Source organism: Pimephales promelas, chromosome 4 (assembly GCF_988280905.1).
Source record: "Pimephales promelas chromosome 4, fPimPro1.hap1.1, whole genome shotgun sequence".
In the NCBI taxonomy this organism is placed as follows: domain Eukaryota; kingdom Metazoa; phylum Chordata; class Actinopteri; order Cypriniformes; family Leuciscidae; genus Pimephales; species Pimephales promelas.
The window spans coordinates 33,134,818-33,149,375 of record NC_142772.1 but is presented as its reverse complement, the minus strand read 5'-3'; positions in this window follow the sequence as shown (position 1 = coordinate 33,149,375).

Sequence of the window (14,558 nt, the reverse complement as noted above, 5' to 3'; positions counted from 1 at the left end):
GCCATCCAAGATGTAGGTGTCTTTGTTTCTGCAGTATTTTTCAATTTTGACATTTTTCGGTCAAACCGTTGTTTTCTGTCAGTCATATAATGCAGGTTTAGGGGGTCCATCTCAAAGAGCATGCACAGAGAAGTGAAAATTAAACATGATTTAAAGACTCGTAAATGTAAGTACACACTGATGGCCTAAGACACGAAATGAGCGGTTTGTGTGAGAAAACGAACAGTATTTATGTTTACCTCTTGTTAACAGCTATGTCGAACTGATCAGAATCAGATGTCCAACTGAACCGTGTCCCGGAAGTGCACGTCTACGTCACGCATTGTTTACACTGAGATTTCGGAAGTTTTACCTTTCACTAAACATATTTAGATACACAGGAAATCGCAATGGAAGATGATTTCGATATATCTAAATATGTTTCGGTTTCGCTCGATCTTGATGCGCGAATTAACGCAAAGTGGTCAAGCGTCAAACTAGACGCGAATTTGACGCGCCATTCGAGTCCGGTGTGAATGTAGCATCAGATTGCAACCAATTTTTATAAGAGCGTTCATGCTTGAACACAAGAGTGAGCACTCATGGTACCGGTCGCACTGAGACTTTCAACACGCCGGAGAAAGTATCACACAACATGCTGGAAACTCGTGTAAACTCCCACTGCAATATTACAATAATAGGCTGCTTTTATCTGCTTGTCGTTGAACATGCTCCATGCTCGTAACATGATAATGTTACAGTGACTGCATTTAACCAGCATGTGGACTAGCATAAGGCATTTCACTAACTATTCATGTATCTTTCACAATAAGGCAGCAGTGTCAACGTAGATGAATGTATAATATGATAACGAAAACGGTTTGTGAACTAAACTGAACAATTTCAGTGTAACAGTTTGTTTTGAGTCTGTGTTGTTCAGGAGGCAGGTCATTTTTGGGCGTTATCAGATTTAAGTCGTCAGCTGTAGTGCCGTCGCATAGACTTTATATAAAAAGGAGAGAGGCTCGGGATCGCGCATACACGTCACATCCGATGGATTTAGTAGAAAATCCGACCCACTTAGAAATAGGAATACTGGCCTTCAGAGTTAATAGCAAAACCCAACAAGTGAATCATTGTAATGTGTGATTACAACCCCTTCACACACGGGCAATAAAAAAAGGATTCGTTTTAGAAGAAAAGTTACATATAGCACCTTTAAATCATATACGAAATGTTGCCATCATGGTTACATTATCTACACTATTTTTATTCGCATGAACTAGTCACACTCTTAGGAAAACGGTGATACTTTCATAGATGAACAATGGATACGAGGACTTGATTCTTATTACACAAACAGGACGATTTGTATTCTTTTGGGATGCAAAAGCCTTTGAAAACTTATGAGTGTATGAATTCACTGAGAATGGCCTGCAGTTGTCTTTTACGACTGCAAGTCAGAAGCACAACAAAGTTATATTTTTCTAAACTGCTGATCTCTTTTGTGTTTTGCTACCATAATCTTAGATACTTGTACTCTTCACATGCTTTTTTTAGATGCTTTGTATCTCATTACTGTGTCCCGTCCAATGCCAGTGGTTTTGACATTTAAATCCTCAGTAAGCACATTTGGGTGTCTACATACTATTGGCAGTAAAGTGTATGCAGCATCTTATGTTTGACCAAGGAAGCGTCGTTTAAAGTTTTAGCTAGTTTTGTCAGCTAATAGATTAACATATTTGCATAGGTTTACCAATGTACATCATGATTATATGTTCAATGATGATAGTTAAACAGCTTGTGATCCCTTAGAAGCTACTATAATGTAGCTAAATTATTCATCGTGTTCATTAACTGATACGATTTCTTTTTCTTCAAATGTCTCAGACACTATCCCTAGCGGCATGTCTTTTTAATGTCCACTCACGAAATGAAATCGAGGCGAAAGTGCCGTGTGAAATGAATCTCATCGCTGTAAGTGTGCTCTAGAGAAAAGCAATGATCTGCTCTCTGACTTCTGTCAAACGCTGGAGGTTTGATTTCCTGTATGTAAGAAAGAGGCTGAGAGAAAAGGCTCGCTTTGTGTGTGTGTTTGGGGAGAGAATATTTGCATTTGTTTTCAATTCTCTGATGTCAAGCTCCATTGCAATGCCTATAGGCAGTGCAGGGCCGTGCTGAGATGATCTGAGGCTGAGCTCTGCTTCACTGGAGTCAGCTGCCCTCCGTGGCTCGTCTCCTGACACTCGAGAACTACACACATCAAGTCTTTCTGTCAATACACTACAGCTTACTTCAGTTTTTTCCTACTTAATTTGCCTTAGGCAGAGCTGAAGACGTCATTGTGAAAATTGTTCTCTTTATGTCTCTGTATTGTTGCAATATGACAGTTTTAGACAATTTTTCCTGTTTCTCTCTCTCTGTGTTCAGAATGTAGTGTATGGCACATTATGCAGTATATAATGCATACACTGTCATTCATAAGATTGGGGTTGGTAAGCATTTTGCAACGTCTTCTGTCTGCAATGCCAACACAGTCTCATGAATGTGCGTATCTACACCACGATTGTCATTTCTCGTGGCATTTATACGCCAAAAATGGTTTTTGTGTGCATGTGCTACGCACTGAAAACCCCCTAGGTAGGTTTAGGGGGAAGGGGGGTGGGGAGTTCGTACTTATTATACGCCAAAAAGTGTGTATCATATGCGCGCGAAAAAATGGCACGAGAAATGACATTCGTGCTATAGATACGAACTTTCATGAGATCGGGCTCGCAATGCTCATCGTGGCTGAATTTATATGATCAATAAAATACAGTAATATTGTGAAGGGTTTTCTGTTTTAATATTTGAAAATATATCTCTAAATATATTAAACAACTTGCAACATGTCATGGTGATTATTATTTCAGACGGTGCTGCACTGCTGTTTCATGACCACATTATACTACATAGTGAATTCAGCAATAAGCATTCAATTATCCTCTTTGAACAAAAAAAGCTGTTGCTATTGTTTCATGTTCATACATAAACACTCACTGCATTGTGGGATACAGTATTCCTCTGTGTGTAGTGCACATTTGCATATAGGGAGTTCTATGCAATTTTGCATACCTTAAAAATAGTAGGCTACAAGTAGAATGGCAATATGCCTCTCTGAACATGGCCTTTTTTTCTTTAGCATCCCTGATGAGTATGATGGAAGACTTTATAGCTATTCTTCCACCCTTTTTCTGTCCTTGTAGACTGTTGAAAAAATAAAACTGTCTTTACAGCGTTTGTCCTTCAACAGAACATTGAAAAGAGGTTACTAGAGCTTCTTCATTCAGCAGTCCTGTGTCATGCAGTGAGTTGTTGTTTTTTTTTATTGAACTTTTTCACAAGTATAAAATTGGAGTCAAAGGCAGCATTCAACAGTTTTAGGTTGTAGTCATTTCTTTACCAACGGAATGAGCATTTAGCCACGATAACTCAACCCCAACTCTAACCCTAATTTCACACGTGGTACCCCAAATCCTCTCATTTTTTCAGAGAATCAAACGCATTCCAGCACTGTAGAAATGACATCACATCAGATGTCACAGACTTCTAAGAACTTCATTAAAGGAATGCCCCATCACAATACTAATGAGACCTACTTCCTGTTTCCCAAATGTCACTTCTTTAGAGACCTGCCAGCAAGCTAATTGGCTTGTTTAAATAACCCACGAGAGCGAGACCCCGCTCAGCCTTTTAACCCAGATTTAATGACATCACAGAGGGACATGTCTGATTGCTCTGAGAGACGCAGGAGACTGTTTTAGGTTTGATTTCTCCTTTAGCATATGTTTGATTATTCTTAATAAGGGCTTTTGGGTGCCTTGTTGTCATAATCCGCCCCGTTCCTCTCCTCTATCGTCAAGGAAACGAGCCCTGGTTAATAGCAGCAGGTATTATGACCACCACTCAGGTCTTCAGTTAATCTGTCCATGCTGTTAATGAAGAAATCAAGAACAGTCTAAAACTGGCCACAGGCCATTTAATGAGCATTTGATGCACTCACATTTTTGGCTCACCACCCACTAGCAAAGTCGTGTGTACAAGTTACAAGTCCGCAAAAAGGTCCAGATAGCAACACACTCATGAGAAAATAGGCCACAAGTCATACAAGATTGTGAAAATGTAAAGTAAAACTACATATTTTTTACAATCTTGCACAAATTATTGGCATTTTATTCTCCATCTTGAACAAATAAATGTCTTTTCATCATACTGGGTTGGTAATAGTACAAATGACAACTAATAATAATTTATATGAGATAGCGAAAATGCGTTGTAACATGCCACTTACATTTTAACGAAAACACTAGTAGGTTTTGGTTTGATTTGTATGTTTCTCAACTCAATACTGTACAATTTAAGATTTGCAATCTTGTAAAAAGGATTATGACTTTTCATAAAACCGGGTTGATCAACAGATGAAAGTCTCACTTGGAGATTAAATCTCGGAAGAGTAGTGATGGCCAACAAGTCTACATATCTGGAATATCTGTCGACATGTAGAGACCTTAATTTAGGGCATGATTTTGAAAAGTGGATTAGAAAATTGCTGAGATTATCTTCTAGACTAAATTAGACTGACTTTAGCGAAGTCTGATTTCAGCCTTTCTCCTTCTCGTTCACTATCTCCATCCCTCTTCCCATAAGGATAAGGTGCAGCAGGAGTTGGGGGGGGGGGGGGGGATTCTCAGCAGATGGATAGAATATGTTGATTTGATAATGAAAGAACTGGAATAGAGGTTAATGAGAAAAGACCTATAGAAAAGTCCAGAAACATTTCTTGACCTTTTCCTCTCATCTACCCACAAATGTCTATCCACTCAAGGTAAAACTGTGGGTGGAGACCTTCTCTGAGAGCTCTAGTTGTTCTTTCACCAGTACATGTTTCTTCACTTTTCCTTTGATTTGCAGACTCTCTAGCATGTGTTGCGTAACGCCACCTACTTCCCTGAACTTAAAACACTTGAGGGCTGTACTGCATGAGCTTGATTCATAACCACATTCAAATTCATATAATACAGAAGGAAAAAACATTATTTTTATGGTTTACTTAAAAGATTTGTACTATCAATCTTTTTAAAGCATCCCGGTGCTTTCAGAAGTGATGCTATCCGTTATTGCTATTAAGGAGGCTGAGGTGAAGTTCTGCTAGTCATGCTATTATCTCCTCAGTGAGCTCTGAGGACCTCTGTAATGTTGACTTCACCCACTCATTGGTTTATTGTGCCACAGTTTCAGTAGAAATTTCTCATTCGCCAGGTTTCTGAGAAGTTCACCCAAAAATCAGTATTTACTCACCCTCATGTTGTTCCAACCCCGTAAGACCTTCGTTCATCTTCGGAACACAAATTAAGATAGTTCTGATGAAATCTGAGAGCTGGGTCACTCCTGCATACTAGTCCATAGGCTTCTTGAGGAATTGAAACTTGCTGGCCTCGAAAAGTTATTAAAGACGCCGTGAAAATAGTCCAAGTGACTACAGTGCCTCAATCTTAAGTTTATCAAGCAACGAGAATAGTTTTTGTGCACAAAAAAACAACAAAAATAACGACTTTATTTCAACTATTCATTTACTTCTCTCTCTGCCTCGAGTCAGGTTACTAGTTTAACAGCGTAAGCTTCTGTTATTGTACGTCACACGCAGCGTCAGCCAATAGTGAGCCTACGTGTGACGTAGCTCTACGCTATCACACTACGTTAACTGACTAGAGGCGCATAGAGAAGGAAGTGAATAGTTGAAATAAAGTCTTTATTTTTGTTTTTGCGCACAAAAAGTGTTCTTGTCACTTGATAAAGTTAAGATTTAGCCACTGAAGTCACTTGGACTATTTTAACGATGTATTTAATAACTTTTCGAGGACGGCAAGTTTCAATTCTTCAAGAAGCCTATGGACTAGGAGTGATCCAGCTCTCAGATTTCATCAAAAATATCTTAATTTGTGTTCCGAAGATGAACGAAGGTCTTACGGGGTTGGCAGAATTTTCATTTTTGGGTGAACTAACCCTTTAAAGTGATCATTAAAAAATCTGTCATCACTTACCAACACTCATGTCGTATGGCTTTCTTGAATATGCTTAAAAATGATATATTAAGCAGAATGTACAAGCTGCTCTTTTTCCATACATTAACAGTGGATGGGGACCAGTTCAGACATTTTGCCAATGCTCCTTTTACTGTATATTGTTCCACAAAGAATAAAAGTCATGCAGGTTTAGAACAACGTGAGGGTGAGATAAATGGTATAAGCATTTGATCTCCCTCTGCCACTCTTTTAAATTTATGAGATTATATCATTCCTCATGCAATTTTCTCTGTAAGTAATTATTGTGAACACATTAAGATGCCTCGATGATATCTAGATATAAAACTATAGCAATTAGTTGGTGAATGGAACAAGGTGTCATTTGGGAAAGACTAGATGATACTAAAACGCACCATGTTAATGCCTGGAGCAAGAGCTTGACGTGTAATTGTGATGTTCACATGTGATAGCTTTGCAGCGCTGCAGTCTCTGGTAACCTCAAAACATCAGGACTACAGAAATATAGGGCTACAGGACTGCAGTGTTATCGCTCCAAATCTAAAACAGACAACATAAAGTGGGGTGGAGAGTATTTTGCATCCTTTCTTGAGATTTTCCCTTTCTAAGATTGTTAAATTGTGTATTGCTATTATTATTAATATTTATATTATTTGGGGATTGAGTGGGGGAGCATCAGCATCAGCGAGAAGCATTTCACATCAAACTTTTCCTCCGATTCAGAGTCATTAAGTACAGTCCTTTTAGCAATAATGACTATAATAAATAGTATTAGTTTGTAGAATTTGCCTGCGAAATATACTGATGCCTTATCTGTAAGTAAAGAGAACGGCACACACCCACTTGACCAACATGAATGTTTCATTTAATTTACTTAGTGAATGCAAGTTGACATGCACAAGACATTACTTAAAGGGATAGTTCACCCTAAAATGCAACTTTAGTCATTATTTACTCACGCTGGTGTTTTTCTAATGATGTTTGACCGTCTTTCTTTTTCAAGGAGATATTTTTAAAAATGCCCCACACATGCTCATTCCTATAATGGAAGTGGATAGTGACAAAAAAGATCAAAGGAATGATCCTATACATTGTATTATCCAAGTGTTTTGAGGGCAAATTTAAATGTTTTATTTAGCGAAAGTCCTGACCTTATCCGTTGGTCTTCTGTGTAGTGTTCATGAGGCTGTATTAGCACAGCACTTCACACTGGCTCGCCTAGGAAAAGCACACCATTTTGAGAAATCAAGATAATTAAAACACAAAAAAAGAAAAAGAAAGGTCATTGAGAATTTGAACAACACCAGGGTGGGTAAATAATGACTTACGGCCGTTTCACACCGCAAGCGACAGCGCCACAGCGCAAATACATCGTCACTGCAGCTGCAGATGGGCAAGAGTATTCACACTGGAAACGTTTGTGCAGCGTCACAGCTCAGCTCCAAACCGACAGATGAACAATTTAAACAATGTTCTTTAAACATTGGGTTCTCAGACAACTTTTCGGTTTTTCTTCATTATATGCCAGTATTTAACTTGCAGAATATTTGTAATAAAATTGTTGACTGACCATCTGCAGAAATAGCAGAAGCAATTTCATCCCACGCTAGAAGATATGTCCTTGCAGTAGAGCCCGACCGATAAAGGATTTTCAAGGCCGATGCCGACTTAGATTTTTTTTTTCAGAAACGCGCAAAAACATTAACAGATTTCCCTAACATTAGTTATTTGTAGTTATTTATGAGTTTTAACTAAAATAATATGAAAATGCATTTTAAAAAGAAACTTTTATTTTCTTTTAGTTTCTTTTATTGTCACAACACAACAGACTGATGATAGTGGCATTAGCTAGCTTTGTGGTTAGCTAGTCTATGATGCGCCATAATTTAGCAATGGATTACATCATACTGCAACTCCAACACTCATGACATGGTTCAAGCGTGTTTCGTCCGTTTTTATTTTATTTTCGAAATATTAATTTATTATAATATTTTAACTGTATTATTATTTATTATAAGGCAATTATAACTGCAGATACTGCATAGTTTTGAAAATGCCTAATATCGGCCTGCCGATATATCGGTCAGGCTCTACCTTGTAGTACCTATTTTTTGGCTCATAAAGCACTTCGTGCTTCTCAGCTTCCACGATCAGCCTCGTATCATCTATTGCTGTACAGGTGTACATCATCATCTGCCCACGTGCACTATTTTTTATAATCATAACCATACTTTCACCCAAACGGAATGATTAAAACAAGTTTAAATGGGTAAATATTCTACATTTTTTTTAATCTTCGATTTCTTTTTTGACATAGTCCAGTTCTTAAAACACACCACACATGCTTATTCTGTGCATTTTTGAGCACTTTTTGTGTGAAATCTTTTTTATTTTGTGTGCTTTCACTTTAATTGAGCGTCAGCAGCGCAGCAAAAATAGACTCTGCGCCCGAAACCTGCGCTTCAGTGCTGCTCAGGTGACGTTCCTGCTTGACGCTCACGCGCTGCTGCCACTTGCGGTGTGAAATGGCCGTTAACTGTCATTTTTGGGTGAACTATCCCTTTAAGGACAGTAATGTGACAAGTGTTGAACAAGACTATCTAGACTAGGACTTTGGGAATCCATTAAGAATTTATTTGGTGGTGAAAAGAGGATACCAGAACACAGCAATGACCACATCATTTTTATTATTAAGACAAATTCGTTTTAATGCTAGAATGGTGTGCAAATGTCTAAATAACTGTCAAATCGTTCACAATAAGATCAGGAATATGCATTAAAAAGTATTTTTTGGAATGTTTTAGTCCTTGCTCCGTCTTAAATCTTCAACAAAAGACATGAAAAAAGAGGAGGAGAAAGACACCTGGAAAGGCACTGCTGGGAAGACTGTATATCAGGAAGAAAGCAATTGTAGAAGGGAGAAAGGAGAGTGTAAAATAAGAGATAGAGGGGAGGAGATAATAAAGGGAGGCAATGGAAGATTTTCAGGATGAGCTTGGTGCATTTCTATAATGGTAACTGGTTTTACGCGGTGGCCACTGGCCATGACCTTCACTGGCTGACAGTGCAGAGGGTTTTTTTTTTCAACTGACTCAAAGCAAGGAGGATGTATTCTCTTCTTGGCTGTACTTAGAGGACACCTTCATAAGTGATGGATTCCTTTGGCAGTATTTTAAGTATAATGTTCTTCAGTTAAACAGCTTAACATCTATTTTTTTTAAAGGGATAGTTCACCCAAACATGAAAATTCTATCATCATTGTTGTTCCTAATTAGTTTCACTCCAAGTTGCTGTTTTCTATTCAAGGAATATAAACAGTGACCTCCTGGTTCTTATCCATTTGCATTCTAAGAGCATCTTGGACATTTGTGTGTGTGTGTATGTGTTTCTTCTCATTTTTGGGGTGGAAAATACGGCTGAGAGAGCTCACCGCGCTGCAACCTGATGAAGACGCAAAAAAACGTGTGCAAATATAAAAACGCATGCAAATACAAAAAAAACATCCGCAAATTAAGAAATATCTTCATCAGTTCCACAACACACGTGTGCTCCAAGTACTCACAACACAACCAAATACAGAAACGCGCTGCAAACGTTCACAACACCACCAAATACAGAAACGTGCTGCAAATAACACAGTCCACAACGTAAATGTTTCCGGGGAACCAAATAAGTGACGGACCCGACTGGGACGTGGTCATAGCATACACAGGACGTGCTTACAGCCAAAAACCTTTATTGACAAGAAGTCAAAGCCTATATACATTTTTGAAGGGAGTAGGGCATAGGGAAGCTCACGAGCAATAAGCAAGTCCCAGTTGGGTCCGTCACTTATTTGGTTCCGCGGAAACATTTCCGTTGTGCTCTGTGTTACTTGCAGCGTTTCCGTATTTGGTTGTGTTGTGAGGTTTTGCAGCGTGTTTTGTGTATTTGGTTGTGTTGTGAGTACTTGGAGCACACGTGTGTTGTGGAACTGATGAAGATGTTTTTGCGGATGTTTTTTTTTTTATATTTGCACACGTTTTTTTGTATTTGTGTCTTCTTTAGGTTGCAACACGTTGAACTCTCTCGGCCACCGTAGAAATATCCCTTTAATAGCACCATCTATACAGTGCTTGTCAGCCAATTGTAGATGGAATGAAATTCTATTCCAGATAGAAACAGGATTTATTTCACAACAGTGTCCTCTGTGTCTTGCTCCATAGCACATTTCACTACTACTATATTGGTCTTTCTCTCAGAACTGACTTCACCTCATGCTCAGAAGAGAGACACAGACTAATTAATTAGCACATGCTTCGCAGCAGTGTTACGGATGAACAGGGGGTTCGAAGCTCTCACACTGCATGACTACAACCTGACACTGCACACTCCAGAGGAGATGGCTAAAAATGCTGAAACATGACGCTCTGTCGACTTCAGTCTCTCTGTACTATTCCACAGGCTTTGTCTCACCCATGAAGGTCTGACCTTGAAAAATCATGAACAGAACATGATAGTGAAAGGGCTTCATGAAAGTTTTAACTCCGGCACCCTTGAATGTGCCAATGGACCCAGTGGTGAAGGCAACATAACAGCAGGATTCATGTGCATGTGCTTTAAGAGAGAAAGGAGATGAAGACGTCTGTATGATCTGCGGTGGACAGCTGGCCTCAAACAGAAAAGGTTCTGTCAAGAACACCTGAGCACTCACAAAGAGAAACACATTTAGCAAGTTAAATATGCAACCTCTGTCATGCACATGACTGACATTGTAGGGGGTAGAAGTGCCACTGACTCCTGCTTTTATTGTTTACGAGTCAAGAGAACTGTTCGGCTAAATCAACATTTTTACATGTTTTAACAGCAGACATGTTTGTTAAAGGGATACTCCACTTTTTTTGGAAATAGGCTCATTTTACAACTCCCCCAGAGTTAAACACTTGAGTTTTACCATTTTTGAATCCATTCAGCCGATTTTCTGATATTTAGAAGAATATCAGTAACCAGACAGTTTCTGGTCTCTTTGAATTCCATAGTAACAAAGAGACCAGAAACGGTCTGGTTACTGATATTCTTCTAAACATCAGAAAATCGGCTGAATGGATTCAAAAATGGTAAAACTCAACTGTTTAACTCTGGGGGAGTTGTAAAATGAGCCTATTTCCAAAAAAAAAAAAAAGTGGAGTATCCGTTTAAGCTGCGTTGTTTCTCAAGGCCATCAAATGTTTATGACTTGTGAATGAATTAGCCATTAGCATTAGCTAGGTTTTTCAAGCTCATTGCTCTTCTCTGCCTCACAGTGTTGGTTAACTAGCAGTTCCACTAGAGCTAATTACGAAATTGAAACATTAGTTGCAATATTGACCTGTTTGTTTGAAGCGTACAGCACTTTGCACATGTGGGCTGTTCCTTTGTGAGAGTGAAATGGAGCTTGCCAAAAAGTGTTGAACTGAATCAGGACGATGAGTCATTTTGCAACTTTCAAATTTCTATCCAAGTCCTGTTCGCTGGAGAATTATTATAATTAGCTTGTCTGCAATATCTATCTTTTAGAAAATGGCTTCTAACATTTGTCTCTTTATGATCCAAAAGAAGTGATGTTATCCCACATTTACCCTTTTCATGGATATAGTGCTTGTTCTCCTGTTGAATCGATTCTGCCTGAGACTAGCCTGCTATCTTAGACAATGCAACTAATTTATGTATTTTCTATTAGTCCGTAGATTAAGGCCTGTTGTGTGAAAATAGCATCAAACTAAACTATGTTAATAAACTAAACTTATTTTTGTTGCTATACAGGAATTTATGCACTTGGCAGGTGCTTTTATCCAAACTTAGGCTACAGTAAATTGGTTTCCATTTTTTTCATTACATTGATTTTACCATTATGTGTGTTCCTTAGGAATTGAATTCACATCTTTGGTGTTGCTAGCGAGATGCTGTATCAGTTGAGCTATGAGCAGTTGATGTGAAAACTACATTTCCCAGAATGCTTGATCATTCTCGTTCTTTAGCTTGTCTCTAACCATTTATCTATGTGTCCTTCTGCCCTACTACCAAATAAGCCTATTTGCATGCCTGAGGTCTTTTGCATTGCAAATCGGCATTATCTCTCCATCATCTTTTCATTTTTACTTCCATCTATCCATCATTTTGAAGGTAGCATTCTCTCATTTCTTCTTGGGATGTCCACACAAAAACCCTATTGTGTCTCACACTTGCAACTGAAAATAAGCAATATCAGTCAACCAAAATATTTATTTTATCTTTGGCTCAGCCTGTTAGCGCCTCCTTCTCTACCGCATTCCCTTTTTCATTCTCCCTCCCTCTCTCTCATAATCAGGCCATCGTTTTATTTAAAGCCTCCAACTGCCATTGTGTTCCACAGGGATGTTTCGGCACAGCATATCTGATATAAAGAGAAAGAACAAACATAGCTAGCCTAGCACAGCATTTTTTAGCAGTGAAAGAAAGAAATTTTAACTCAATAGTATACATTGCATATACACATGCCATATCTAGAATAAAAGTCTGCTTAAATAACACACGAGCAATGACATTTTTTCGTGTCTTTATTGAACTTTTAGTGTGAACAATTCAGGGTGAAAAAAGTATGTGAACCCTTGGATTTAATAACTGGCTGACCTTTGTTGGTTCCAATAACTTCAAGCAAATGTTTCCTGTAATTGTGGATCAGTCAGGAGGACTTTTTCACCAGTGCTCTTTACAAAACTGTTTCAGTTCAGCAATATTCTCTGGATCTCTGGTGTGAATCGCTTTCGAGGTCATGGGCCGCATCGGAAGGCGTATATTCTTCTGCTGATGCCATTCTGTTGTTGATTACTCCTGTGATTTGGGTTGTTGTCCTGTTGTCTCATCCAAATTCTGTTGAGCTTCAATTTGCGAACAGATGGCCTTACATTCTACTGCAAACATTCTAAAAAAAAAAAAATAAGAGAATCATTTTTTTTTTGCTGATGATGATGATAACAAGCTATTCAGGGCACCAAATTTAAAGGCACCAAAGCAACTCCAAAACCATGATAGCTGATCCACCATATAGATTATAGGTGAGATAAGTTTTTGATATTGTGCTTGCCTATTTTTCATTCTTTCTTTTTTTTTTCTTCCTCACATACAACTTTGATTTTGTCATTCCACAGAAAAACGCCCACTCTTGGGATGAGTAGCAACAGTGCTTAATATTCTCAATTTATTAACGCCAAAGCTTGTACCTTTTTTAACCTTTACAGTTGTTGTAATAGTTGTAATAGTAAGATAATTCTCTCAATCTTAATTTTATGTCTTCTAAGGACACTTTTCTGGAACGTTTTAATTGGATAAGGATTAAAGGATTAAGTGTGTTTACATGAACTTAAAATCTCTTTTTCGCTAAATGTTTAGGTCAGACTGAAATTCTAGCAGTCCGGTTTTTGCATAGTCTGACTAACACACCTTGATAATGATTTTCAGCAACTTTGTCAATAATCTAAACAGCTGTCTATATGTGCACCATTCATTGTTTGCACAAAAAAAACATGCATGTACACTATCTCAAGCCACATTTAACCCTTGTGTTATGTTGGATTTCTGTGTACACCCCTTATGGTTCGGGTCAAATTGACCCTAATTGGATTCAATACAATTCCTCAAAAATCACACTATGAAAACCAACAAAGATTCAGGTTCAAACTGTAAACTTTTAATATCAACATTTTTCAAATATTCCAAAAAATATATATCTGAAGATATGATTTAATGAACATGTGTTTTAACCATTTTTTAAAACTGTTTTGTTTTGACAAAATTTGAAAATGAACAGAAACCAGACATAACAAAAACATACATCAAATAAATGTTTTTTATTTATTTTTTGGGGTCTGTGAAGCTGCCTTTGAAATACCTAGCTTTTAACCAAACCTTATATGTAGGATTTTCAGACACCAAGAGAGCTTAAAAATGAGAGCTTATTTTACTATCTGTGTCTGTCAAAGATTTTCATTTGTAATTTGCAATTAATTCTGAACACCATTATTTAGCTTTTTTCAAGTTTGGTTATAGGGTTAGAGCACTTTTAGATACACTTACACTTTAGAACTGGAGTTGATGCCCTGACATACATAAAATAAATGTTTTTATTTTGTGTCTGTACTTGCTTTTGAATAGCTGCCTATGAGGGTCAAACTGACCCGCGAACATCACAAACGTAATAGTAATTTAGTTTGTATATGTCAAAAAACACCAGCATGTTGAAACTTTGCATGCATGTTCATGAGGATAAATGAGAAAAAGTCACAAAATATCAAGAAAAAATATATAGGTTAACCAGTATTTCCAACAACTAGAAAATCTAAACGGGTCAAATTGACCCGCAACATAACACAAGGGTTAATCTTTCAAATATTCGATTATGCAATGTGTCTTGTATATTTGACAAATGAAGGCTGTAACCCGCATGGCTCCTTTATAATATGCAAACTGATTCGTATTAATTTGAATCTGATTCTCTTTTGGAAA